The sequence below is a fragment of the Oncorhynchus masou genome, chromosome 17 (assembly GCF_036934945.1).
Source record: "Oncorhynchus masou masou isolate Uvic2021 chromosome 17, UVic_Omas_1.1, whole genome shotgun sequence".
Classification (NCBI taxonomy): Eukaryota; Metazoa; Chordata; class Actinopteri; order Salmoniformes; family Salmonidae; genus Oncorhynchus; species Oncorhynchus masou.
In genome coordinates this window covers 16,985,601-17,010,476 of record NC_088228.1, presented here as the reverse complement: position 1 = coordinate 17,010,476, position 24,876 = coordinate 16,985,601, and the positions used below count along the sequence as shown (strand labels likewise).

General features: G+C 42.3%; 12 non-coding genes across 12 annotated transcripts; all 12 read right to left on the bottom strand.

Moving 5' to 3' along the window:
* Positions 1-1,580: 1,580 nt before the first annotated feature.
* Positions 1,581-1,652, bottom strand: trnag-ucc (transfer RNA glycine (anticodon UCC)). Its single transcript has one exon. It is a non-coding gene; the product is annotated as a tRNA-Gly (tRNA).
* Positions 1,653-3,635: 1,983 nt separating this feature from the next.
* Positions 3,636-3,707, bottom strand: trnag-ucc (transfer RNA glycine (anticodon UCC)). Its single transcript has one exon. It is a non-coding gene; the product is annotated as a tRNA-Gly (tRNA).
* Positions 3,708-5,691: 1,984 nt separating this feature from the next.
* trnag-ucc (transfer RNA glycine (anticodon UCC)) lies at positions 5,692-5,763 on the bottom strand. The gene has a single exon. It is a non-coding gene; the product is annotated as a tRNA-Gly (tRNA).
* A 1,980-nt stretch (positions 5,764-7,743) lies between these two features.
* On the bottom strand, positions 7,744-7,815 carry trnag-ucc (transfer RNA glycine (anticodon UCC)). The gene has a single exon. It is a non-coding gene; the product is annotated as a tRNA-Gly (tRNA).
* Positions 7,816-9,799: 1,984 nt separating this feature from the next.
* Positions 9,800-9,871, bottom strand: trnag-ucc (transfer RNA glycine (anticodon UCC)). Its single transcript has one exon. It is a non-coding gene; the product is annotated as a tRNA-Gly (tRNA).
* A 1,988-nt stretch (positions 9,872-11,859) lies between these two features.
* trnag-ucc (transfer RNA glycine (anticodon UCC)) lies at positions 11,860-11,931 on the bottom strand. The gene has a single exon. It is a non-coding gene; the product is annotated as a tRNA-Gly (tRNA).
* A 1,983-nt stretch (positions 11,932-13,914) lies between these two features.
* On the bottom strand, positions 13,915-13,986 carry trnag-ucc (transfer RNA glycine (anticodon UCC)). The gene has a single exon. It is a non-coding gene; the product is annotated as a tRNA-Gly (tRNA).
* Positions 13,987-15,969: 1,983 nt separating this feature from the next.
* trnag-ucc (transfer RNA glycine (anticodon UCC)) lies at positions 15,970-16,041 on the bottom strand. Its single transcript has one exon. It is a non-coding gene; the product is annotated as a tRNA-Gly (tRNA).
* Positions 16,042-18,023: 1,982 nt separating this feature from the next.
* trnag-ucc (transfer RNA glycine (anticodon UCC)) lies at positions 18,024-18,095 on the bottom strand. The gene has a single exon. It is a non-coding gene; the product is annotated as a tRNA-Gly (tRNA).
* A 1,983-nt stretch (positions 18,096-20,078) lies between these two features.
* Positions 20,079-20,150, bottom strand: trnag-ucc (transfer RNA glycine (anticodon UCC)). Its single transcript has one exon. It is a non-coding gene; the product is annotated as a tRNA-Gly (tRNA).
* Positions 20,151-22,133: 1,983 nt separating this feature from the next.
* trnag-ucc (transfer RNA glycine (anticodon UCC)) lies at positions 22,134-22,205 on the bottom strand. The gene has a single exon. It is a non-coding gene; the product is annotated as a tRNA-Gly (tRNA).
* Positions 22,206-24,188: 1,983 nt separating this feature from the next.
* Positions 24,189-24,260, bottom strand: trnag-ucc (transfer RNA glycine (anticodon UCC)). Its single transcript has one exon. It is a non-coding gene; the product is annotated as a tRNA-Gly (tRNA).
* Between the last annotated feature and the right edge of the window lie 616 nt (positions 24,261-24,876).

Sequence of the window (24,876 nt, the reverse complement as noted above, 5' to 3'; positions counted from 1 at the left end):
CAGATGACTGGTTCAAATTTTTAAAAGTGTGTTTTTCCATATATAAACTGAATAAAATCAACTATATGTAGGCTACTGAGCTTGTCTGATGCTTTAAGCATTACTCAAGAGGGTGCCCTAACCTAACCTAACCTAACCTAACCAGAAGAACAAAACCTTTTCCCGAATCTCCTCCTCCCGCTGCTGATGGCCTTTGCACCATTACGCTCCAGGCATTAGGCTACACCAGGAGGTCAGTTTCCATTTAGAGTGCCAATTAACCTTTCATTTATTTTTTACTGCCAAATTTCATGATATCCAATTGGTAGTTACAGTCTTGTCCCATCTCCACAACAGACTCAGGATAGGTGAAGGTTGAGAGCCACGCGTCCTCTGAAACACAACCCAGCCAAGCTGCACTGCTCACTTAACCTGGAAACGAGCAGCACCAATGTGTCAGAGGAAACACCGTACACCTGGCGACCGTGTCAGTGTGCATTGCACCCGGCCTTCCACAGGAATCGCTAGTGCACGATGGGACAAGAACATCCCTGCCGGCCAAACCGTCCCCTAAACGAGACGACACCGGGCCAATTGTGCACCGCCCCATGGGTCTCCCGGTCGCGGCCGGCTGCAACAGAGGACACAGACTTGAACCAGGATCCTGCTCTGCATTGCAGTGCCTAAGAACACTGCGCAACTCAGGAGACCTGACAACCTATCTTACCATTACTACCGATCTGCGTGCCAGTTATGGTTTTCATATGCATATTTTCGTAGAACAGTTTGATTTATTTCATATGTAAAGTCTTCGTATCTCAAAATCATTTTCAAGTGATGAATAAAAATGATATCTCAACCAAAATGGTAACTACACAAATCTAAAAGTCACTTCTATTTCCATTGCCAACAATGTAAAAACGGCCTACATGAAGCCAACAAATAAAATCATTACAGTCTGAAGGTGAATATCCTGATAAAAAATAAATCACTCCGGCCACACATGGCCTTTCTGCAACGAACATGTAACAATGTAGCAACTAATCAACTTGGTCCAGGCAGATGCTTGAGCTAACAAACTTGCAACATCGTATAAAATATTTTGGACCCTCAGTTTCCCCTGCCAGTGACCTCCGGGCAGACACAGCTGTGGGCTCAATATCAGGCTATTTAAGCAAGGACAAGAAGAAATCAGGTAGTCCTGTTTTATAAAGTTTCCAACGGATCAGAGCATGACATTTTATTATTTTTTGCTGAGTGCTTATCCAAAGGGAGAGAGCTGGCAATATTTTTCAAATAGGCTACATTGAGGAACTATTGTCATTCTCAATGGATGTAAAAACAGACTTTGTTTCCATGCTGTTTGAGGTGAAGAAAAATGTACTTTGAGAAGCTCCACAGCTCATAAGTGGTGGGGATTAAAGAGAATCAGAAATACTGTCAGATCAGTATTTGCTCGACTACAAAATTCTCAGTCGACCAACAGCCTATGGACCAGTTGACTAAAAGGTGTCAGCCCTATTTGATACTGAGATCAAAACAGCTGCACGAGATTTATGAGCGGATTCATTTCAAAGGGTGATTCAAACAAAATACACAGTTGCGTTGGCCGGGAATCGAACCCGGGTCAACTGCTTGGAAGGCAGCTATGCTCACCACTATACCACCAACGCTTACCAAATAACTAACAGGAGCCGTCTCTGTTTGAAAATGAAAGTAAAAGACAACCTACATTTGACATTTTCAGGATAATAATGGGATTCCCTAAAAACACATCACTGACATCACCAGGCGGTAAATTAATTAATAGACCAATAACAAAGAGTTCCAAACGGCTCTGCCAATAACAGCTAGTTTTCAGGCTTCCCCCTTTCCACTCAGACAATGCCAGACATTCCTAGCAAAATTCTTGCTTGACAAATTGCTCTTTACTAACAAGTCATTTTTGCTTATTTTGGATCATTTTCATTGAAAACAATCACAGTAAGGTATTTGATTGTTACCTAGAAATTATTTGACTGATCCATTGCTGAAGTCCCCGACAACATTTTTTCGAGTCGACCAAAAGCCGTTCTTTCGACCAGATGACTGGTTCAAATTTTTAAAAGTGTGTTTTTCCATATATAAACTGAATAAAATCAACTATATGTAGGCTACTGAGCTTGTCTGATGCTTTAAGCATTACTCAAGAGGGTGCCCTAACCTAACCTAACCTAACCAGAAGAACAAAACCTTTTCCCGAATCTCCTCCTCCCGCTGCTGATGGCCTTTGCACCATTACGCTCCAGGCATTAGGCTACACCAGGAGGTCAGTTTCCATTTAGAGTGCCAATTAACCTTTCATTTATTTTTTACTGCCAAATTTCATGATATCCAATTGGTAGTTACAGTCTTGTCCCATCTCCACAACAGACTCAGGATAGGTGAAGGTTGAGAGCCACGCGTCCTCTGAAACACAACCCAGCCAAGCTGCACTGCTCACTTAACCTGGAAACGAGCAGCACCAATGTGTCAGAGGAAACACCGTACACCTGGCGACCGTGTCAGTGTGCATTGCACCCGGCCTTCCACAGGAATCGCTAGTGCACGATGGGACAAGAACATCCCTGCCGGCCAAACCGTCCCCTAAACGAGACGACACCGGGCCAATTGTGCACCGCCCCATGGGTCTCCCGGTCGCGGCCGGCTGCAACAGAGGACACAGACTTGAACCAGGATCCTGCTCTGCATTGCAGTGCCTAAGAACACTGCGCAACTCAGGAGACCTGACAACCTATCTTACCATTACTACCGATCTGCGTGCCAGTTATGGTTTTCATATGCATATTTTCGTAGAACAGTTTGATTTATTTCATATGTAAAGTCTTCGTATCTCAAAATCATTTTCAAGTGATGAATAAAAATGATATCTCAACCAAAATGGTAACTACACAAATCTAAAAGTCACTTCTATTGCCATTGCCAACAATGTAAAAACGGCCTACATGAAGCCAACAAATAAAATCATTACAGTCTGAAGGTGAATATCCTGATAAAAAATAAATCACTCCGGCCACACATGGCCTTTCTGCAACGAACATGTAACAATGTAGCAACTAATCAACTTGGTCCAGGCAGATGCTTGAGCTAACAAACTTGCAACATCGTATAAAATATTTTGGACCCTCAGTTTCCCCTGCCAGTGACCTCCGGGCAGACACAGCTGTGGGCTCAATATCAGGCTATTTAAGCAAGGACAAGAAGAAATCAGGTAGTCCTGTTTTATAAAGTTTCCAACGGATCAGAGCATGACATTTTATTATTTTTTGCTGAGTGCTTATCCAAAGGGAGAGAGCTGGCAATATTTTTCAAATAGGCTACATTGAGGAACTATTGTCATTCTCAATGGATGTAAAAACAGACTTTGTTTCCATGCTGTTTGAGGTGAAGAAAAATGTACTTTGAGAAGCTCCACAGCTCATAAGTGGTGGGGATTAAAGAGAATCAGAAATACTGTCAGATCAGTATTTGCTCGACTACAAAATTCTCAGTCGACCAACAGCCTATGGACCAGTTGACTAAAAGGTGTCAGCCCTATTTGATACTGAGATCAAAACAGCTGCACGAGATTTATGAGCGGATTCATTTCAAAGGGTGATTCAAACAAAATACACAGTTGCGTTGGCCGGGAATCGAACCCGGGTCAACTGCTTGGAAGGCAGCTATGCTCACCACTATACCACCAACGCTTACCAAATAACTAACAGGAGCCGTCTCTGTTTGAAAATGAAAGTAAAAGACAACCTACATTTGACATTTTCAGGATAATAATGGGATTCCCTAAAAACACATCACTGACATCACCAGGCGGTAAATTAATTAATAGACCAATAACAAAGAGTTCCAAACGGCTCTGCCAATAACAGCTAGTTTTCAGGCTTCCCCCTTTCCACTCAGACAATGCCAGACATTCCTAGCAAAATTCTTGCTTGACAAATTGCTCTTTACTAACAAGTCATTTTTGCTTATTTTGGATCATTTTCATTGAAAACAATCACAGTAAGGTATTTGATTGTTACCTAGAAATTATTTGACTGATCCATTGCTGAAGTCCCCGACAACATTTTTTCGAGTCGACCAAAAGCCGTTCTTTCGACCAGATGACTGGTTCAAATTTTTAAAAGTGTGTTTTTCCATATATAAACTGAATAAAATCAACTATATGTAGGCTACTGAGCTTGTCTGATGCTTTAAGCATTACTCAAGAGGGTGCCCTAAACCTAACCTAACCTAACCAGAAGAACAAAACCTTTTCCCGAATCTCCTCCTCCCGCTGCTGATGGCCTTTGCACCATTACGCTCCAGGCATTAGGCTACACCAGGAGGTCAGTTTCCATTTAGAGTGCCAATTAACCTTTCATTTATTTTTTACTGCCAAATTTCATGATATCCAATTGGTAGTTACAGTCTTGTCCCATCTCCACAACAGACTCAGGATAGGTGAAGGTTGAGAGCCACGCGTCCTCTGAAACACAACCCAGCCAAGCTGCACTGCTCACTTAACCTGGAAACGAGCAGCACCAATGTGTCAGAGGAAACACCGTACACCTGGCGACCGTGTCAGTGTGCATTGCACCCGGCCTTCCACAGGAATCGCTAGTGCACGATGGGACAAGAACATCCCTGCCGGCCAAACCGTCCCCTAAACGAGACGACACCGGGCCAATTGTGCACCGCCCCATGGGTCTCCCGGTCGCGGCCGGCTGCAACAGAGGACACAGACTTGAACCAGGATCCTGCTCTGCATTGCAGTGCCTAAGAACACTGCGCAACTCAGGAGACCTGACAACCTATCTTACCATTACTACCGATCTGCGTGCCAGTTATGGTTTTCATATGCATATTTTCGTAGAACAGTTTGATTTATTTCATATGTAAAGTCTTCGTATCTCAAAATCATTTTCAAGTGATGAATAAAAATGATATCTCAACCAAAATGGTAACTACACAAATCTAAAAGTCACTTCTATTTCCATTGCCAACAATGTAAAAACGGCCTACATGAAGCCAACAAATAAAATCATTACAGTCTGAAGGTGAATATCCTGATAAAAAATAAATCACTCCGGCCACACATGGCCTTTCTGCAACGAACATGTAACAATGTAGCAACTAATCAACTTGGTCCAGGCAGATGCTTGAGCTAACAAACTTGCAACATCGTATAAAATATTTTGGACCCTCAGTTTCCCCTGCCAGTGACCTCCGGGCAGACACAGCTGTGGGCTCAATATCAGGCTATTTAAGCAAGGACAAGAAGAAATCAGGTAGTCCTGTTTTATAAAGTTTCCAACGGATCAGAGCATGACATTTTATTATTTTTTGCTGAGTGCTTATCCAAAGGGAGAGAGCTGGCAATATTTTTCAAATAGGCTACATTGAGGAACTATTGTCATTCTCAATGGATGTAAAAACAGACTTTGTTTCCATGCTGTTTGAGGTGAAGAAAAATGTACTTTGAGAAGCTCCACAGCTCATAAGTGGTGGGGATTAAAGAGAATCAGAAATACTGTCAGATCAGTATTTGCTCGACTACAAAATTCTCAGTCGACCAACAGCCTATGGACCAGTTGACTAAAAGGTGTCAGCCCTATTTGATACTGAGATCAAAACAGCTGCACGAGATTTATGAGCGGATTCATTTCAAAGGGTGATTCAAACAAAATACACAGTTGCGTTGGCCGGGAATCGAACCCGGGTCAACTGCTTGGAAGGCAGCTATGCTCACCACTATACCACCAACGCTTACCAAATAACTACCTGGAGCCGTCTCTGTTTGAAAATGAAAGTAAAAGACAACCTACATTTGACATTTTCAGGATAATAATGGGATTCCCTAAAAACACATCACTGACATCACCAGGCGGTAAATTAATTAATAGACCAATAACAAAGAGTTCCAAACGGCTCTGCCAATAACAGCTAGTTTTCAGGCTTCCCCTTTCCACTCAGACAATGCCAGACATTCCTAGCAAAATTCTTGCTTGACAAATTGCTCTTTACTAACAAGTCATTTTTGCTTATTTTGGATCATTTTCATTGAAAACAATCACAGTAAGGTATTTGATTGTTACCTAGAAATTATTTGACTGATCCATTGCTGAAGTCCCCGACAACATTTTTTCGAGTCGACCAAAAGCCGTTCTTTCGACCAGATGACTGGTTCAAATTTTTAAAAGTGTGTTTTTCCATATATAAACTGAATAAAATCAACTATATGTAGGCTACTGAGCTTGTCTGATGCTTTAAGCATTACTCAAGAGGGTGCCCTAACCTAACCTAACCTAACCAGAAGAACAAAACCTTTTCCCGAATCTCCTCCTCCCGCTGCTGATGGCCTTTGCACCATTACGCTCCAGGCATTAGGCTACACCAGGAGGTCAGTTTCCATTTAGAGTGCCAATTAACCTTTCATTTATTTTTTACTGCCAAATTTCATGATATCCAATTGGTAGTTACAGTCTTGTCCCATCTCCACAACAGACTCAGGATAGGTGAAGGTTGAGAGCCACGCGTCCTCTGAAACACAACCCAGCCAAGCTGCACTGCTCACTTAACCTGGAAACGAGCAGCACCAATGTGTCAGAGGAAACACCGTACACCTGGCGACCGTGTCAGTGTGCATTGCACCCGGCCTTCCACAGGAATCGCTAGTGCACGATGGGACAAGAACATCCCTGCCGGCCAAACCGTCCCCTAAACGAGACGACACCGGGCCAATTGTGCACCGCCCCATGGGTCTCCCGGTCGCGGCCGGCTGCAACAGAGGACACAGACTTGAACCAGGATCCTGCTCTGCATTGCAGTGCCTAAGAACACTGCGCAACTCAGGAGACCTGACAACCTATCTTACCATTACTACCGATCTGCGTGCCAGTTATGGTTTTCATATGCATATTTTCGTAGAACAGTTTGATTTATTTCATATGTAAAGTCTTCGTATCTCAAAATCATTTTCAAGTGATGAATAAAAATGATATCTCAACCAAAATGGTAACTACACAAATCTAAAAGTCACTTCTATTGCCATTGCCAACAATGTAAAAACGGCCTACATGAAGCCAACAAATAAAATCATTACAGTCTGAAGGTGAATATCCTGATAAAAAATAAATCACTCCGGCCACACATGGCCTTTCTGCAACGAACATGTAACAATGTAGCAACTAATCAACTTGGTCCAGGCAGATGCTTGAGCTAACAAACTTGCAACATCGTATAAAATATTTTGGACCCTCAGTTTCCCCTGCCAGTGACCTCCGGGCAGACACAGCTGTGGGCTCAATATCAGGCTATTTAAGCAAGGACAAGAAGAAATCAGGTAGTCCTGTTTTATAAAGTTTCCAACGGATCAGAGCATGACATTTTATTATTTTTTGCTGAGTGCTTATCCAAAGGGAGAGAGCTGGCAATATTTTTCAAATAGGCTACATTGAGGAACTATTGTCATTCTCAATGGATGTAAAAACAGACTTTGTTTCCATGCTGTTTGAGGTGAAGAAATGTACTTTGAGAAGCTCCACAGCTCATAAGTGGTGGGGATTAAAGAGAATCAGAAATACTGTCAGATCAGTATTTGCTCGACTACAAAATTCTCAGTCGACCAACAGCCTATGGACCAGTTGACTAAAAGGTGTCAGCCCTATTTGATACTGAGATCAAAACAGCTGCACGAGATTTATGAGCGGATTCATTTCAAAGGGTGATTCAAACAAAATACACAGTTGCGTTGGCCGGGAATCGAACCCGGGTCAACTGCTTGGAAGGCAGCTATGCTCACCACTATACCACCAACGCTTACCAAATAACTAACAGGAGCCGTCTCTGTTTGAAAATGAAAGTAAAAGACAACCTACATTTGACATTTTCAGGATAATAATGGGATTCCCTAAAAACACATCACTGACATCACCAGGCGGTAAATTAATTAATAGACCAATAACAAAGAGTTCCAAACGGCTCTGCCAATAACAGCTAGTTTTCAGGCTTCCCCCTTTCCACTCAGACAATGCCAGACATTCCTAGCAAAATTCTTGCTTGACAAATTGCTCTTTACTAACAAGTCATTTTTGCTTATTTTGGATCATTTTCATTGAAAACAATCACAGTAAGGTATTTGATTGTTACCTAGAAATTATTTGACTGATCCATTGCTGAAGTCCCCGACAACATTTTTTTCGAGTCGACCAAAAGCCGTTCTTTCGACCAGATGACTGGTTCAAATTTTTAAAAGTGTGTTTTTCCATATATAAACTGAATAAAATCAACTATATGTAGGCTACTGAGCTTGTCTGATGCTTTAAGCATTACTCAAGAGGGTGCCCTAACCTAACCTAACCTAACCAGAAGAACAAAACCTTTTCCCGAATCTCCTCCTCCCGCTGCTGATGGCCTTTGCACCATTACGCTCCAGGCATTAGGCTACACCAGGAGGTCAGTTTCCATTTAGAGTGCCAATTAACCTTTCATTTATTTTTTACTGCCAAATTTCATGATATCCAATTGGTAGTTACAGTCTTGTCCCATCTCCACAACAGACTCAGGATAGGTGAAGGTTGAGAGCCACGCGTCCTCTGAAACACAACCCAGCCAAGCTGCACTGCTCACTTAACCTGGAAACGAGCAGCACCAATGTGTCAGAGGAAACACCGTACACCTGGCGACCGTGTCAGTGTGCATTGCACCCGGCCTTCCACAGGAATCGCTAGTGCACGATGGGACAAGAACATCCCTGCCGGCCAAACCGTCCCCTAAACGAGACGACACCGGGCCAATTGTGCACCGCCCCATGGGTCTCCCGGTCGCGGCCGGCTGCAACAGAGGACACAGACTTGAACCAGGATCCTGCTCTGCATTGCAGTGCCTAAGAACACTGCGCAACTCAGGAGACCTGACAACCTATCTTACCATTACTACCGATCTGCGTGCCAGTTATGGTTTTCATATGCATATTTTCGTAGAACAGTTTGATTTATTTCATATGTAAAGTCTTCGTATCTCAAAATCATTTTCAAGTGATGAATAAAAATGATATCTCAACCAAAATGGTAACTACACAAATCTAAAAGTCACTTCTATTGCCATTGCCAACAATGTAAAAACGGCCTACATGAAGCCAACAAATAAAATCATTACAGTCTGAAGGTGAATATCCTGATAAAAAATAAATCACTCCGGCCACACATGGCCTTTCTGCAACGAACATGTAACAATGTAGCAACTAATCAACTTGGTCCAGGCAGATGCTTGAGCTAACAAACTTGCAACATCGTATAAAATATTTTGGACCCTCAGTTTCCCCTGCCAGTGACCTCCGGGCAGACACAGCTGTGGGCTCAATATCAGGCTATTTAAGCAAGGACAAGAAGAAATCAGGTAGTCCTGTTTTATAAAGTTTCCAACGGATCAGAGCATGACATTTTATTATTTTTTGCTGAGTGCTTATCCAAAGGGAGAGAGCTGGCAATATTTTTCAAATAGGCTACATTGAGGAACTATTGTCATTCTCAATGGATGTAAAAACAGACTTTGTTTCCATGCTGTTTGAGGTGAAGAAAAATGTACTTTGAGAAGCTCCACAGCTCATAAGTGGTGGGGATTAAAGAGAATCAGAAATACTGTCAGATCAGTATTTGCTCGACTACAAAATTCTCAGTCGACCAACAGCCTATGGACCAGTTGACTAAAAGGTGTCAGCCCTATTTGATACTGAGATCAAAACAGCTGCACGAGATTTATGAGCGGATTCATTTCAAAGGGTGATTCAAACAAAATACACAGTTGCGTTGGCCGGGAATCGAACCCAGGTCAACTGCTTGGAAGGCAGCTATGCTAACCACTATACCACCAACGCTTACCAAATAACTAACAGGAGCCGTCTCTGTTTGAAAATGAAAGTAAAAGACAACCTACATTTGACATTTTCAGGATAATAATGGGATTCCCTAAAAACACATCACTGACATCACCAGGCGGTAAATTAATTAATAGACCAATAACAAAGAGTTCCAAACGGCTCTGCCAATAACAGCTAGTTTTCAGGCTTCCCCCTTTCCACTCAGACAATGCCAGACATTCCTAGCAAAATTCTTGCTTGACAAATTGCTCTTTACTAACAAGTCATTTTTGCTTATTTTGGATCATTTTCATTGAAAACAATCACAGTAAGGTATTTGATTGTTACCTAGAAATTATTTGACTGATCCATTGCTGAAGTCCCCGACAACATTTTTTTGAGTCGACCAAAAGCCGTTCTTTCGACCAGATGACTGGTTCAAATTTTTAAAAGTGTGTTTTTCCATATATAAACTGAATAAAATCAACTATATGTAGGCTACTGAGCTTGTCTGATGCTTTAAGCATTACTCAAGAGGGTGCCCTAACCTAACCTAACCTAACCTAACCAGAAGAACAAAACCTTTTCCCGAATCTCCTCCTCCCGCTGCTGATGGCCTTTGCACCATTACGCTCCAGGCATTAGGCTACACCAGGAGGTCAGTTTCCATTTAGAGTGCCAATTAACCTTTCATTTATTTTTTACTGCCAAATTTCATGATATCCAATTGGTAGTTACAGTCTTGTCCCATCTCCACAACAGACTCAGGATAGGTGAAGGTTGAGAGCCACGCGTCCTCTGAAACACAACCCAGCCAAGCTGCACTGCTCACTTAACCTGGAAACGAGCAGCACCAATGTGTCAGAGGAAACACCGTACACCTGGCGACCGTGTCAGTGTGCATTGCACCCGGCCTTCCACAGGAATCGCTAGTGCACGATGGGACAAGAACATCCCTGCCGGCCAAACCGTCCCCTAAACGAGACGACACCGGGCCAATTGTGCACCGCCCCATGGGTCTCCCGGTCGCGGCCGGCTGCAACAGAGGACACAGACTTGAACCAGGATCCTGCTCTGCATTGCAGTGCCTAAGAACACTGCGCAACTCAGGAGACCTGACAACCTATCTTACCATTACTACCGATCTGCGTGCCAGTTATGGTTTTCATATGCATATTTTCGTAGAACAGTTTGATTTATTTCATATGTAAAGTCTTCGTATCTCAAAATCATTTTCAAGTGATGAATAAAAATGATATCTCAACCAAAATGGTAACTACACAAATCTAAAAGTCACTTCTATTTCCATTGCCAACAATGTAAAAACGGCCTACATGAAGCCAACAAATAAAATCATTACAGTCTGAAGGTGAATATCCTGATAAAAAATAAATCACTCCGGCCACACATGGCCTTTCTGCAACGAACATGTAACAATGTAGCAACTAATCAACTTGGTCCAGGCAGATGCTTGAGCTAACAAACTTGCAACATCGTATAAAATATTTTGGACCCTCAGTTTCCCCTGCCAGTGACCTCCGGGCAGACACAGCTGTGGGCTCAATATCAGGCTATTTAAGCAAGGACAAGAAGAAATCAGGTAGTCCTGTTTTATAAAGTTTCCAACGGATCAGAGCATGACATTTTATTATTTTTTGCTGAGTGCTTATCCAAAGGGAGAGAGCTGGCAATATTTTTCAAATAGGCTACATTGAGGAACTATTGTCATTCTCAATGGATGTAAAAACAGACTTTGTTTCCATGCTGTTTGAGGTGAAGAAAAATGTACTTTGAGAAGCTCCACAGCTCATAAGTGGTGGGGATTAAAGAGAATCAGAAATACTGTCAGATCAGTATTTGCTCGACTACAAAATTCTCAGTCGACCAACAGCCTATGGACCAGTTGACTAAAAGGTGTCAGCCCTATTTGATACTGAGATCAAAACAGCTGCACGAGATTTATGAGCGGATTCATTTCAAAGGGTGATTCAAACAAAATACACAGTTGCGTTGGCCGGGAATCGAACCCGGGTCAACTGCTTGGAAGGCAGCTATGCTCACCACTATACCACCAACGCTTACCAAATAACTAACAGGAGCCGTCTCTGTTTGAAAATGAAAGTAAAAGACAACCTACATTTGACATTTTCAGGATAATAATGGGATTCCCTAAAAACACATCACTGACATCACCAGGCGGTAAATTAATTAATAGACCAATAACAAAGAGTTCCAAACGGCTCTGCCAATAACAGCTAGTTTTCAGGCTTCCCCCTTTCCACTCAGACAATGCCAGACATTCCTAGCAAAATTCTTGCTTGACAAATTGCTCTTTACTAACAAGTCATTTTTGCTTATTTTGGATCATTTTCATTGAAAACAATCACAGTAAGGTATTTGATTGTTACCTAGAAATTATTTGACTGATCCATTGCTGAAGTCCCCGACAACATTTTTTCGAGTCGACCAAAAGCCGTTCTTTCGACCAGATGACTGGTTCAAATTTTTAAAAGTGTGTTTTTCCATATATAAACTGAATAAAATCAACTATATGTAGGCTACTGAGCTTGTCTGATGCTTTAAGCATTACTCAAGAGGGTGCCCTAACCTAACCTAACCTAACCAGAAGAACAAAACCTTTTCCCGAATCTCCTCCTCCCGCTGCTGATGGCCTTTGCACCATTACGCTCCAGGCATTAGGCTACACCAGGAGGTCAGTTTCCATTTAGAGTGCCAATTAACCTTTCATTTATTTTTTACTGCCAAATTTCATGATATCCAATTGGTAGTTACAGTCTTGTCCCATCTCCACAACAGACTCAGGATAGGTGAAGGTTGAGAGCCACGCGTCCTCTGAAACACAACCCAGCCAAGCTGCACTGCTCACTTAACCTGGAAACGAGCAGCACCAATGTGTCAGAGGAAACACCGTACACCTGGCGACCGTGTCAGTGTGCATTGCACCCGGCCTTCCACAGGAATCGCTAGTGCACGATGGGACAAGAACATCCCTGCCGGCCAAACCGTCCCCTAAACGAGACGACACCGGGCCAATTGTGCACCGCCCCATGGGTCTCCCGGTCGCGGCCGGCTGCAACAGAGGACACAGACTTGAACCAGGATCCTGCTCTGCATTGCAGTGCCTAAGAACACTGCGCAACTCAGGAGACCTGACAACCTATCTTACCATTACTACCGATCTGCGTGCCAGTTATGGTTTTCATATGCATATTTTCGTAGAACAGTTTGATTTATTTCATATGTAAAGTCTTCGTATCTCAAAATCATTTTCAAGTGATGAATAAAAATGATATCTCAACCAAAATGGTAACTACACAAATCTAAAAGTCACTTCTATTGCCATTGCCAACGATGTAAAAACGGCCTACATGAAGCCAACAAATAAAATCATTACAGTCTGAAGGTGAATATCCTGATAAAAAATAAATCACTCCGGCCACACATGGCCTTTCTGCAACGAACATGTAACAATGTAGCAACTAATCAACTTGGTCCAGGCAGATGCTTGAGCTAACAAACTTGCAACATCGTATAAAATATTTTGGACCCTCAGTTTCCCCTGCCAGTGACCTCCGGGCAGACACAGCTGTGGGCTCAATATCAGGCTATTTAAGCAAGGACAAGAAGAAATCAGGTAGTCCTGTTTTATAAAGTTTCCAACGGATCAGAGCATGACATTTTATTATTTTTTGCTGAGTGCTTATCCAAAGGGAGAGAGCTGGCAATATTTTTCAAATAGGCTACATTGAGGAACTATTGTCATTCTCAATGGATGTAAAAACAGACTTTGTTTCCATGCTGTTTGAGGTGAAGAAAAATTTACTTTGAGAAGCTCCACAGCTCATAAGTGGTGGGGATTAAAGAGAATCAGAAATACTGTCAGATCAGTATTTGCTCGACTACAAAATTCTCAGTCGACCAGCAGCCTATGGACCAGTTGACTAAAAGGTGTCAGCCCTATTTGATACTGAGATCAAAACAGCTGCACGAGATTTATGAGCGGATTCATTTCAAAGGGTGATTCAAACAAAATACACAGTTGCGTTGGCCGGGAATCGAACCCAGGTCAACTGCTTGGAAGGCAGCTATGCTAACCACTATACCACCAACGCTTACCAAATAACTAACAGGAGCCGTCTCTGTTTGAAAATGAAAGTAAAAGACAACCTACATTTGACATTTTCAGGATAATAATGGGATTCCCTAAAAACACATCACTGACATCACCAGGCGGTAAATTAATTAATAGACCAATAACAAAGAGTTCCAAACGGCTCTGCCAATAACAGCTAGTTTTCAGGCTTCCCCTTTCCACTCAGACAATGCCAGACATTCCTAGCAAAATTCTTGCTTGACAAATTGCTCTTTACTAACAAGTCATTTTTGCTTATTTTGGATCATTTTCATTGAAAACAATCACAGTAAGGTATTTGATTGTTACCTAGAAATTATTTGACTGATCCATTGCTGAAGTCCCCGACAACATTTTTTTGAGTCGACCAAAAGCCGTTCTTTCGACCAGATGACTGGTTCAAATTTTTAAAAGTGTGTTTTTCCATATATAAACTGAATAAAATCAACTATATGTAGGCTACTGAGCTTGTCTGATGCTTTAAGCATTACTCAAGAGGGTGCCCTAACCTAACCTAACCCTAACCAGAAGAACAAAACCTTTTCCCGAATCTCCTCCTCCCGCTGCTGATGGCCTTTGCACCATTACGCTCCAGGCATTAGGCTACACCAGGAGGTCAGTTTCCATTTAGAGTGCCAATTAACCTTTCATTTATTTTTTACTGCCAAATTTCATGATATCCAATTGGTAGTTACAGTCTTGTCCCATCTCCACAACAGACTCAGGATAGGTGAAGGTTGAGAGCCACGCGTCCTCTGAAACACAACCCAGCCAAGCTGCACTGCTCACTTAACCTGGAAACGAGCAGCACCAATGTGTCAGAGGAAACACCGTACACCTGGCGACCGTGTCAGTGTGCATTGCACCCGGCCTTCCACAGGAATCGCTAGTGCACGATGGGACAAGAACATCCCTGCCGGCCAAACCGTCCCCTAAACGAGACGACACCGGGCCAATTGTGCACCGCCCCATGGGTCTCCCGGTCGCGGCCGGCTGCAACAGAGGACACAGACTTGAACCAGGATCCTGCTCTGCATTGCAGTGCCTAAGAACACTGCGCAACTCAGGAGACCTGACAACCTATCTTACCATTACTACCGATCTGCGTGCCAGTTATGGTTTTCATATGCATATTTTCGTAGAACAGTTTGATTTATTTCATATGTAAAGTCTTCGTATCTCAAAATCATTTTCAAGTGATGAATAAAAATGATATCTCAACCAAAATGGTAACTACACAAATCTAAAAGTCACTTCTATTGCCATTGCCAACAATGTAAAAACGGCCTACATGAAGCCAACAAATAAAATCATTACAGTCTGAAGGTGAATATCCTGATAAAAAATAAATCACTCCGGCCACACATGGCCTTTCTGCAACGAACATGTAACAATGTAGCAACTAATCAACTTGGTCCAGGCAGATGCTTGAGCTAACAAACTTGCAACATCGTATAAAATATTTTGGACCCTCAGTTTCCCCTGCCAGTGACCTCCGGGCAGACACAGCTGTGGGCTCAATATCAGGCTATTTAAGCAAGGACAAGAAGAAATCAGGTAGTCCTGTTTTATAAAGTTTCCAACGGATCAGAGCATGACATTTTATTATTTTTTGCTGAGTGCTTATCCAAAGGGAGAGAGCTGGCAATATTTTTCAAATAGGCTACATTGAGGAACTATTGTCATTCTCAATGGATGTAAAAACAGACTTTGTTTCCATGCTGTTTGAGGTGAAGAAAAATGTACTTTGAGAAGCTCCACAGCTCATAAGTGGTGGGGATTAAAGAGAATCAGAAATACTGTCAGATCAGTATTTGCTCGACTACAAAATTCTCAGTCGACCAACAGCCTATGGACCAGTTGACTAAAAGGTGTCAGCCCTATTTGATACTGAGATCAAAACAGCTGCACGAGATTTATGAGCGGATTCATTTCAAAGGGTGATTCAAACAAAATACACAGTTGCGTTGGCCGGGAATCGAACCCGGGTCAACTGCTTGGAAGGCAGCTATGCTCACCACTATACCACCAACGCTTACCAAATAACTAACAGGAGCCGTCTCTGTTTGAAAATGAAAGTAAAAGACAACCTACATTTGACATTTTCAGGATAATAATGGGATTCCCTAAAAACACATCACTGACATCACCAGGCGGTAAATTAATTAATAGACCAATAACAAAGAGTTCCAAACGGCTCTGCCAATAACAGCTAGTTTTCAGGCTTCCCCTTTCCACTCAGACAATGCCAGACATTCCTAGCAAAATTCTTGCTTGACAAATTGCTCTTTACTAACAAGTCATTTTTGCTTATTTTGGATCATTTTCATTGAAAACAATCACAGTAAGGTATTTGATTGTTACCTAGAAATTATTTGACTGATCCATTGCTGAAGTCCCCGACAACATTTTTTCGAGTCGACCAAAAGCCGTTCTTTCGACCAGATGACTGGTTCAAATTTTTAAAAGTGTGTTTTTCCATATATAAACTGAATAAAATCAACTATATGTAGGCTACTGAGCTTGTCTGATGCTTTAAGCATTACTCAAGAGGGTGCCCTAACCTAACCTAACCTAACCAGAAGAACAAAACCTTTTCCCGAATCTCCTCCTCCCGCTGCTGATGGCCTTTGCACCATTACGCTCCAGGCATTAGGCTACACCAGGAGGTCAGTTTCCATTTAGAGTGCCAATTAACCTTTCATTTATTTTTTACTGCCAAATTTCATGATATCCAATTGGTAGTTACAGTCTTGTCCCATCTCCACAACAGACTCAGGATAGGTGAAGGTTGAGAGCCACGCGTCCTCTGAAACACAACCCAGCCAAGCTGCACTGCTCACTTAACCTGGAAACGAGCAGCACCAATGTGTCAGAGGAAACACCGTACACCTGGCGACCGTGTCAGTGTGCATTGCACCCGGCCTTCCACAGGAATCGCTAGTGCACGATGGGACAAGAACATCCCTGCCGGCCAAACCGTCCCCTAAACGAGACGACACCGGGCCAATTGTGCACCGCCCCATGGGTCTCCCGGTCGCGGCCGGCTGCAACAGAGGACACAGACTTGAACCAGGATCCTGCTCTGCATTGCAGTGCCTAAGAACACTGCGCAACTCAGGAGACCTGACAACCTATTTTACCATTACTACCGATCTGCGTGCCAGTTATGGTTTTCATATGCATATTTTCGTAGAACAGTTTGATTTATTTCATATGTAAAGTCTTCGTATCTCAAAATCATTTTCAAGTGATGAATAAAAATGATATCTCAACCAAAATGGTAACTACACAAATCTAAAAGTCACTTCTATTGCCATTGCCAACAATGTAAAAACGGCCTACATGAAGCCAACAAATAAAATCATTACAGTCTGAAGGTGAATATCCTGATAAAAAATAAATCACTCCGGCCACACATGGCCTTTCTGCAACGAACATGTAACAATGTAGCAACTAATCAACTTGGTCCAGGCAGATGCTTGAGCTAACAAACTTGCAACATCGTATAAAATATTTTGGACCCTCAGTTTCCCCTGCCAGTGACCTCCGGGCAGACACAGCTGTGGGCTCAATATCAGGCTATTTAAGCAAGGACAAGAAGAAATCAGGTAGTCCTGTTTTATAAAGTTTCCAACGGATCAGAGCATGACATTTTATTATTTTTTGCTGAGTGCTTATCCAAAGGGAGAGAGCTGGCAATATTTTTCAAATAGGCTACATTGAGGAACTATTGTCATTCTCAATGGATGTAAAAACAGACTTTGTTTCCATGCTGTTTGAGGTGAAGAAAAATGTACTTTGAGAAGCTCCACAGCTCATAAGTGGTGGGGATTAAAGAGAATCAGAAATACTGTCAGATCAGTATTTGCTCGACTACAAAATTCTCAGTCGACCAACAGCCTATGGACCAGTTGACTAAAAGGTGTCAGCCCTATTTGATACTGAGATCAAAACAGCTGCACGAGATTTATGAGCGGATTCATTTCAAAGGGTGATTCAAACAAAATACACAGTTGCGTTGGCCGGGAATCGAACCCGGGTCAACTGCTTGGAAGGCAGCTATGCTCACCACTATACCACCAACGCTTACCAAATAACTAACAGGAGCCGTCTCTGTTTGAAAATGAAAGTAAAAGACAACCTACATTTGACATTTTCAGGATAATAATGGGATTCCCTAAAAACACATCACTGACATCACCAGGCAGTAAATTAATTAATAGACCAATAACAAAGAGTTCCAAACGGCTCTGCCAATAACAGCTAGTTTTCAGGCTTCCCCCTTTCCACTCAGACAATGCCAGACATTCCTAGCAAAATTCTTGCTTGACAAATTGCTCTTTACTAACAAGTCATTTTTGCTTATTTTGGATCATTTTCATTGAAAACAATCACAGTAAGGTATTTGATTGTTACCTAGAAATTATTTGACTGATCCATTGCTGAAGTCCCCGACAACATTTTTTTGAGTCGACCAAAAGCCGTTCTTTCGACCAGATGACTGGTTCAAATTTTTTAAAATGTGTTTTTCCATATATAAACTGAATAAAATCAACTATATGTAGGCTACTGAGCTTGTCTGATGCTTTAAGCATTACTCAAGAGGGTGCCCTAACCTAACCTAACCTAACCAGAAGAACAAAACCTTTTCCCGAATCTCCTCCTCCCGCTGCTGATGGCCTTTGCACCATTACGCTCCAGGCATTAGGCTACACCAGGAGGTCAGTTTCCATTTAGAGTGCCAATTAACCTTTCATTTATTTTTTACTGCCAAATTTCATGATATCCAATTGGTAGTTACAGTCTTGTCCCATCTCCACAACAGACTCAGGATAGGTGAAGGTTGAGAGCCACGCGTCCTCTGAAACACAACCCAGCCAAGCTGCACTGCTCACTTAACCTGGAAACGAGCAGCACCAATGTGTCAGAGGAAACACCGTACACCTGGCGACCGTGTCAGTGTGCATTGCACCCGGCCTTCCACAGGAATCGCTAGTGCACGATGGGACAAGAACATCCCTGCCGGCCAAACCGTCCCCTAAACGAGACGACACCGGGCCAATTGTGCACCGCCCCATGGGTCTCCCGGTCGCGGCCGGCTGCAACAGAGGACACAGACTTGAACCAGGATCCTGCTCTGCATTGCAGTGCCTAAGAACACTGCGCAACTCAGGAGACCTGACAACCTATCTTACCATTACTACCGATCTGCGTGCCAGTTATGGTTTTCATATGCATATTTTCGTAGAACAGTTTGATTTATTTCATATGTAAAGTCTTCGTATCTCAAAATCATTTTCAAGTGATGAATAAAAATGATATCTCAACCAAAATGGTAACTACACAAATCTAAAAGTCACTTCTATTGCCATTGCCAACAATGTAAAAACGGCCTACATGAAGCCAACAAATAAAATCATTACAGTCTGAAGGTGAATATCCTGATAAAAAATAAATCACTCCGGCCACACATGGCCTTTCTGCAACGAACATGTAACAATGTAGCAACTAATCAACTTGGTCCAGGCAGATGCTTGAGCTAACAAACTTGCAACATCGTATAAAATATTTTGGACCCTCAGTTTCCCCTGCCAGTGACCTCCGGGCAGACACAGCTGTGGGCTCAATATCAGGCTATTTAAGCAAGGACAAGAAGAAATCAGGTAGTCCTGTTTTATAAAGTTTCCAACGGATCAGAGCATGACATTTTATTATTTTTTGCTGAGTGCTTATCCAAAGGGAGAGAGCTGGCAATATTTTTCAAATAGGCTACATTGAGGAACTATTGTCATTCTCAATGGATGTAAAAACAGACTTTGTTTCCATGCTGTTTGAGGTGAAGAAAAATGTACTTTGAGAAGCTCCACAGCTCATAAGTGGTGGGGATTAAAGAGAATCAGAAATACTGTCAGATCAGTATTTGCTCGACTACAAAATTCTCAGTCGACCAACAGCCTATGGACCAGTTGACTAAAAGGTGTCAGCCCTATTTGATACTGAGATCAAAACAGCTGCACGAGATTTATGAGCGGATTCATTTCAAAGGGTGATTCAAACAAAATACACAGTTGCGTTGGCCGGGAATCGAACCCGGGTCAACTGCTTGGAAGGCAGCTATGCTCACCACTATACCACCAACGCTTACCAAATAACTAACAGGAGCCGTCTCTGTTTGAAAATGAAAGTAAAAGACAACCTACATTTGACATTTTCAGGATAATAATGGGATTCCCTAAAAACACATCACTGACATCACCAGGCGGTAAATTAATTAATAGACCAATAACAAAGAGTTCCAAACGGCTCTGCCAATAACAGCTAGTTTTCAGGCTTCCCCCTTTCCACTCAGACAATGCCAGACATTCCTAGCAAAATTCTTGCTTGACAAATTGCTCTTTACTAACAAGTCATTTTTGCTTATTTTGGATCATTTTCATTGAAAACAATCACAGTAAGGTATTTGATTGTTACCTAGAAATTATTTGACTGATCCATTGCTGAAGTCCCCGACAACATTTTTTCGAGTCGACCAAAAGCCGTTCTTTCGACCAGATGACTGGTTCAAATTTTTTAAAATGTGTTTTTCCATATATAAACTGAATAAAATCAACTATATGTAGGCTACTGAGCTTGTCTGATGCTTTAAGCATTACTCAAGAGGGTGCCCTAACCTAACCTAACCTAACCAGAAGAACAAAACCTTTTCCCGAATCTCCTCCTCCCGCTGCTGATGGCCTTTGCACCATTACGCTCCAGGCATTAGGCTACACCAGGAGGTCAGTTTCCATTTAGAGTGCCAATTAACCTTTCATTTATTTTTTACTGCCAAATGTCATGATATCCAATTGGTAGTTACAGTCTTGTCCCATCTCCACAACAGACTCAGGATAGGTGAAGGTTGAGAGCCACGCGTCCTCTGAAACACAACCCAGCCAAGCTGCACTGCTCACTTAACCTGGAAACGAGCAGCACCAATGTGTCAGAGGAAACACCGTACACCTGGCGACCGTGTCAGTGTGCATTGCACCCGGCCTTCCACAGGAATCGCTAGTGCACGATGGGACAAGAACATCCCTGCCGGCCAAACCGTCCCCTAAACGAGACGACACCGGGCCAATTGTGCACCGCCCCATGGGTCTCCCGGTCGCGGCCGGCTGCAACAGAGGACACAGACTTGAACCAGGATCCTGCTCTGCATTGCAGTGCCTAAGAACACTGCGCAACTCAGGAGACCTGACAACCTATTTTACCATTACTACCGATCTGCGTGCCAGTTATGGTTTTCATATGCATATTTTCGTAGAACAGTTTGATTTATTTCATATGTAAAGTCTTCGTATCTCAAAATCATTTTCAAGTGATGAATAAAAATGATATCTCAACCAAAATGGTAACTACACAAATCTAAAAGTCACTTCTATTGCCATTGCCAACAATGTAAAAACGGCCTACATGAAGCCAACAAATAAAATCATTACAGTCTGAAGGTGAATATCCTGATAAAAAATAAATCACTCCGGCCACACATGGCCTTTCTGCAACGAACATGTAACAATGTAGCAACTAATCAACTTGGTCCAGGCAGATGCTTGAGCTAACAAACTTGCAACATCGTATAAAATATTTTGGACCCTCAGTTTCCCCTGCCAGTGACCTCCGGGCAGACACAGCTGTGGGCTCAATATCAGGCTATTTAAGCAAGGACAAGAAGAAATCAGGTAGTCCTGTTTTATAAAGTTTCCAACGGATCAGAGCATGACATTTTATTATTTTTTGCTGAGTGCTTATCCAAAGGGAGAGAGCTGGCAATATTTTTCAAATAGGCTACATTGAGGAACTATTGTCATTCTCAATGGATGTAAAAACAGACTTTGTTTCCATGCTGTTTGAGGTGAAGAAAAATGTACTTTGAGAAGCTCCACAGCTCATAAGTGGTGGGGATTAAAGAGAATCAGAAATACTGTCAGATCAGTATTTGCTCGACTACAAAATTCTCAGTCGACCAACAGCCTATGGACCAGTTGACTAAAAGGTGTCAGCCCTATTTGATACTGAGATCAAAACAGCTGCACGAGATTTATGAGCGGATTCATTTCAAAGGGTGATTCAAACAAAATACACAGTTGCGTTGGCCGGGAATCGAACCCGGGTCAACTGCTTGGAAGGCAGCTATGCTCACCACTATACCACCAACGCTTACCAAATAACTAACAGGAGCCGTCTCTGTTTGAAAATGAAAGTAAAAGACAACCTACATTTGACATTTTCAGGATAATAATGGGATTCCCTAAAAACACATCACTGACATCACCAGGCAGTAAATTAATTAATAGACCAATAACAAAGAGTTCCAAACGGCTCTGCCAATAACAGCTAGTTTTCAGGCTTCCCCCTTTCCACTCAGACAATGCCAGACATTCCTAGCAAAATTCTTGCTTGACAAATTGCTCTTTACTAACAAGTCATTTTTGCTTATTTTGGATCATTTTCATTGAAAACAATCACAGTAAGGTATTTGATTGTTACCTAGAAATTATTTGACTGATCCATTGCTGAAGTCCCCGACAACATTTTTTCGAGTCGACCAAAAGCCGTTCTTTCGACCAGATGACTGGTTCAAATTTTTAAAAGTGTGTTTTTCCATATATAAACTGAATAAAATCAACTATATGTAGGCTACTGAGCTTGTCTGATGCTTTAAGCATTACTCAAGAGGGTGCCCTAACCTAACCTAACCTAACCAGAAGAACAAAACCTTTTCCCGAATCTCCTCCTCCCGCTGCTGATGGCCTTTGCACCATTACGCTCCAGGCATTAGGCTACACCAGGAGGTCAGTTTCCATTTAGAGTGCCAATTAACCTTTCATTTATTTTTTACTGCCAAATGTCATGATATCCAATTGGTAGTTACAGTCTTGTCCCATCTCCACAACAGACTCAGGATAGGTGAAGGTTGAGAGCCACGCGTCCTCTGAAACACAACCCAGCCAAGCTGCACTGCTCACTTAACCTGGAAACGAGCAGCACCAATGTGTCAGAGGAAACACCGTACACCTGGCGACCGTGTCAGTGTGCATTGCACCCGGCCTTCCACAGGAATCGCTAGTGCACGATGGGACAAGAACATCCCTGCCGGCCAAACCGTCCCCTAAACGAGACGACACCGGGCCAATTGTGCACCGCCCCATGGGTCTCCCGGTCGCGGCCGGCTGCAACAGAGGACACAGACTTGAACCAGGATCCTGCTCTGCATTGCAGTGCCTAAGAACACTGCGCAACTCAGGAGACCTGACAACCTATTTTACCATTACTACCGATCTGCGTGCCAGTTATGGTTTTCATATGCATATTTTCGTAGAACAGTTTGATTTATTTCATATGTAAAGTCTTCGTATCTCAAAATCATTTTCAAGTGATGAATAAAAATGATATCTCAACCAAAATGGTAACTACACAAATCTAAAAGTCACTTCTATTGCCATTGCCAACAATGTAAAAACGGCCTACATGAAGCCAACAAATAAAATCATTACAGTCTGAAGGTGAATATCCTGATAAAAAATAAATCACTCCGGCCACACATGGCCTTTCTGCAACGAACATGTAACAATGTAGCAACTAATCAACTTGGTCCAGGCAGATGCTTGAGCTAACAAACTTGCAACATCGTATAAAATATTTTGGACCCTCAGTTTCCCCTGCCAGTGACCTCCGGGCAGACACAGCTGTGGGCTCAATATCAGGCTATTTAAGCAAGGACAAGAAGAAATCAGGTAGTCCTGTTTTATAAAGTTTCCAACGGATCAGAGCATGACATTTTATTATTTTTTGCTGAGTGCTTATCCAAAGGGAGAGAGCTGGCAATATTTTTCAAATAGGCTACATTGAGGAACTATTGTCATTCTCAATGGATGTAAAAACAGACTTTGTTTCCATGCTGTTTGAGGTGAAGAAAAATGTACTTTGAGAAGCTCCACAGCTCATAAGTGGTGGGGATTAAAGAGAATCAGAAATACTGTCAGATCAGTATTTGCTCGACTACAAAATTCTCAGTCGACCAACAGCCTATGGACCAGTTGACTAAAAGGTGTCAGCCCTATTTGATACTGAGATCAAAACAGCTGCACGAGATTTATGAGCGGATTCATTTCAAAGGGTGATTCAAACAAAATACACAGTTGCGTTGGCCGGGAATCGAACCCGGGTCAACTGCTTGGAAGGCAGCTATGCTCACCACTATACCACCAACGCTTACCAAATAACTAGCAGGAGCCGTCTCTGTTTGAAAATGAAAGTAAAAGACAACCTACATTTGACATTTTCAGGATAATAATGGGATTCCCTAAAAACACATCACTGACATCACCAGGCGGTAAATTAATTAATAGACCAATAACAAAGAGTTCCAAACGGCTCTGCCAATAACAGCTAGTTTTCAGGCTTCCCCCTTTCCACTCAGACAATGCCAGACATTCCTAGCAAAATTCTTGCTTGACAAATTGCTCTTTACTAACAAGTCATTTTTGCTTATTTTGGATCATTTTCATTGAAAACAATCACAGTAAGGTATTTGATTGTTACCTAGAAATTATTTGACTGATCCATTGCTGAAGTCCCCGACAACATTTTTTCGAGTCGACCAAAAGCCGTTCTTTCGACCAGATGACTGGTTCAAATTTTTAAAAGTGTGTTTTTCCATATATAAACTGAATAAAATCAACTATATGTAGGCTACTGAGCTTGTCTGATGCTTTAAGCATTACTCAAGAGGGTGCCCTAACCTAACCTAACCTAACCAGAAGAACAAAACCTTTTCCCGAATCTCCTCCTCCCGCTGCTGATGGCCTTTGCACCATTACGCTCCAGG